The sequence below is a fragment of the Boleophthalmus pectinirostris genome, unplaced genomic scaffold (assembly GCF_026225935.1).
Source record: "Boleophthalmus pectinirostris isolate CB_2022bp ecotype Guang Dong unplaced genomic scaffold, ASM2622593v1 HiC_scaffold_19, whole genome shotgun sequence".
NCBI classification, from domain to species: Eukaryota; Metazoa; Chordata; class Actinopteri; order Gobiiformes; family Gobiidae; genus Boleophthalmus; species Boleophthalmus pectinirostris.
The window spans coordinates 33,182,446-33,186,389 of NW_026571140.1; positions in this window are offsets into that span (position 1 = coordinate 33,182,446).

Consider the following 3,944-nt stretch of genomic DNA (forward strand, 5'->3'; position numbering starts at 1 on the left):
TATATATGTAACATAGTTAATATGAGCGTTGTTAAATCCTGCTAAATTGTGAACTAGCGCCATCTCCTGGTGCCCGCCGTACCTGCACTTATTAAACTCGCGCGAATTCTGAGTCCTCCTCATTGTTCTGGAGAACTCGAGACGAGGTCACGTGGCTGTGAAACTGTGTGGACAAAAATGATTAATTCACTCATGTGTAGCTATTTTATTAAGCTGACACTTGTGTGTTGTACTGGAGGTATTTTATGTTTGTTTGGATGATCTGCTGAAGTCAGTTTACAGTATATTTGTATTGACCGTGTTTTCTTAGTTTTGCTAGGCTAAAAATGACTGTTTTCTAAGATGAAACACATGGTGAATGTCCACTACAAATCAATTCACAGCAACTATTCTCTATATCTGTGCAGGTACGTAAGGTACAAATGTTTTATGTTAATGTACATCTGGTTATATTCTAAGTGCGTTGCACATTACAGATAATAAAATTTTAAAAATGTGACAGACAGGCAAATTGCATTGAAGGTACAGATATAAATTGCTCGTTGGGAAAAAAAATAAAATTGCATCTTATTTTATATTATCAATCCACTATACGGTCACAAGAACTATTTACAGAGTATTGAGTAATGCTGTTTTGTTTTTGTTATTACAATATTGTAAAAGACTTAAACGTTGTAATACCCTGAATATTATTACATGTACTACTCATTGTTACGGAGAACTCGAGACGAGATGAAACACATGATGAATGTCCACTACAAATCAATTCACAGCAACTGTTTTCTATATTCTGTGCAGAATAAACTGCTGTCACACCAAACTCCAGCAGCTTCTGTGGGTCATTGAAATAAAAAGAGAGGGCAAGACACACCTTCACATATATAAAACATATATTTATAATTTTGGCCTGTGCCCCCCCCAAAAAAAAAAATATATAAAAATTATACCACCAGCCTCTACTGGTTTGGACATATCTGATTGCAATTTTGCTATTGGATTGTAATAACAGAGAATAAAACTGGTTTCAGTTCATTTTCTTAAAACTGCATTAGCTTTACTTTTTATTCTAGCAGCAGGAGACAGACAGACAGACAGCAGCGTTTCCCACAGAAAATTGGCAAGTGCTGCCGAAAAAGTGAGGAGGGGAGATTCTTTGCCCTTGTCTGTATACATTATAACACGCACTGTATTTAACTTTTTTATTCTTACTATTTTATTTTTAATACTATGAACCAGATACTACGTGTTCTTAATAAAGACTGAATTGAATTTGCACGGAGAAGTGAGGAGCGGGGTGCGCGGAGATTCCGCGACGACCGGAGTTTTGCAGGAGTCACGTGGTTCGGAGGAACGGAGTCAAGACGACCGCTTTAACTATGAAGTGCTACGGGAAACACGGGATAGATACATAGATGAATAGATAGATCGATCTATGGGGGAGATAACGTGGGATAATTGTCATGGTGATTCTCGCCAGGTGGGCGTGGTCACGTGAGCACAGATGTATGCTGGGTTCTTTTAAAAATGGCGCTCACCTGTACAGGTAAGGGACCTGTCACCTGATGACGTGGCACCGGGGAGTCGAGCCAACTCGTTTTGTTTGTCGACAGTTTCACTAAAGTGTTAAGACTTGAAACGCTGCTTTATGTCAGAGGAAGCTCCTCTCACGGCAGCGCGCCGTTTTTAGCAACAAAGAAAGAAAAGGCGGTGTGGAAGCGCAGGACCCGCGGGATTCAGAAAAACGCGCCAAAAATGCAGCGAGACCCAAATCACCATCAGCACGACAAACAGCACGTAGGAGTCCAGGTGAGTCTTGTTTGTGGAGACGGAATCATTGTTGTAATAATAAATTGTTGTTCGTTTATAAATGTTGGATGAATGAAACTGCTGCGGGTGCGTAGTTACTCTGCGCTCTGATTCACGTTTATGCAATGTGCAAAGTGGTTGAAATAAATAAAGCGTCGATGTGATGAGTTTCAAATGATAAAGATGCTTTTGTTCAAAGAAATTATTTCACTCTGTGGATGTGTTTTAAATGATGGCTCACTGAAAAAAATGGATTATAAAAGGAAGCATGAAAGTGCGGCCTTGTGTCCTGAAACTGTCTGGTAAAAGGAAACTTACAGAAAGGCCTTTTCTGAAAACAAATGCAAAAGGTTTTGTGAGTAAAATGAAGGAAATTGTGCTAGAAACGAAATTCATGAAACAAAAGCAAAACTTGTCTCAAATAAAATCTCTCGGTATTTTGATGTGTGAAAATGTCATTTATCACAAAGTGTAAAACCATAGTGAAAAAAATTTGTTTTTCAAATGTAACAAATTGCAATGAAAAGGTTTAAACATGTCCACCAAGCTCGGGTCAATGAACTGGAACACAATGACTCAGAATTATATGAAATGAATGGTACATTTGTGGAATTAAATGATCACTTTCCAAACATGAATGATATAAGGATGGTACAGGACCTGCCATAAAAGACTCAAACATGCAAATTTAAACAAATGCAAAACAAAAAGTGGAAGGCGTCATCAAAGGTCTCAAATGAGATGAAAATCTACTTGGAAAATAAAAATCTCTCATCTATCCTGGAAATTTAAAACCATCCAAATGCATCCAACTGTACAATGGTCAACTCCTAAAACCTCTGTTCTTTCTTTTTATTCTTTACCTTGTGTCCTCTCAAAACAAGATCTGAGGATTTTAATGGCTCAGATTTGGGCCTAAACTGGTCCAAATGTGTCATATTCTACATACTTTTATGGAGACTGTGGTCTGTTGTGGGTTGATCTGGTCTAAATGTGGACTAGATTTTAATGTTTATTTTCCACAGGTGGCACTTGGTTTTGGGTCCTTGTATTGCGTTGGGTGTGGGTTTGGGGTAGTTGGTAATAATAAAAGTGAAACAAGTGCATAATTAAGGAAACTGTGATGCACTCAGACCACCTTGCTGGAAGAGTTTACCTGAACTCTGTGAGGGAAGCTGACGGACGTTCAACCCAAAACAAAGACCCAGAGGTGAATATAAAACTGTTTTGCTGAAATACACTAGTATATTGTCATTTTGTTTCTAACTTTTCCTTTGTGTTTGTAGGTTTGGGTGGTGTCCTCTAACCTTTCTACAGGTCTCAGTTTGTTATTTTCATTGTTAATTAGTTCATTGTTAATCTAAGATAAATATACTTCATGTCTTGCAACTGTGAGACATGAAAATAATCTGCGACAAATGTAGCAGATGTTAGTTTATTTCATTTGAAATTAGCTAAAGCTAAAACATGTCTACCCTATGTTACTGACTAACCCTGGAGTTTCCAGGTTTTAGGTTGGTGTCTAACCCTTTTACAGCAGCTCTGTGATATCAACTACTGCTATAGAAGCTAAAGAGTGAAAAATGAACCTTTTGCCTCCTTCTGAAGTTAAAAAGGGCCCAAGAACTAAAGAAGAAGAATGGAAACTCTTATATCAGAGGCTATGCTCCAAAATATGGAATGAATGAAAGAATTGATCCAGACCACCTTGTTGAAAGAGTTTACCTAAACTCTATGTTTTGGGTTGGGATGGGTTGGGCTTCAGCCAGCTTTCCCCCAAAGACCCAAAGGTGAATATTAAACTGTTTTGCTGAAATACACTAGTATTTTGTAATTTTGTTTCTAACTTTTCCTTTGTGTTTGCAGGTTTGGGTGGTGTCCTCGAACTCTTCTACAGGTATCAGTTTATTATTATCATTGTTAATTAGTTCATAGTTAATCTAAGCTGAATATACTTCATGTCTTGCAACTGTGAGACATGAAAATCATCTGCAACGACTGTAGCAGATGTTAGTTTATTTTATTTGAAAACAGCTAAAGCTAAAATGTGATGACTGTCATGTTACTAACTCTTCAGTTTTCAGGTTGGAGAAACCCACATCTTTTTAATACCTGATCATTTGGAATAATCTTAAGGT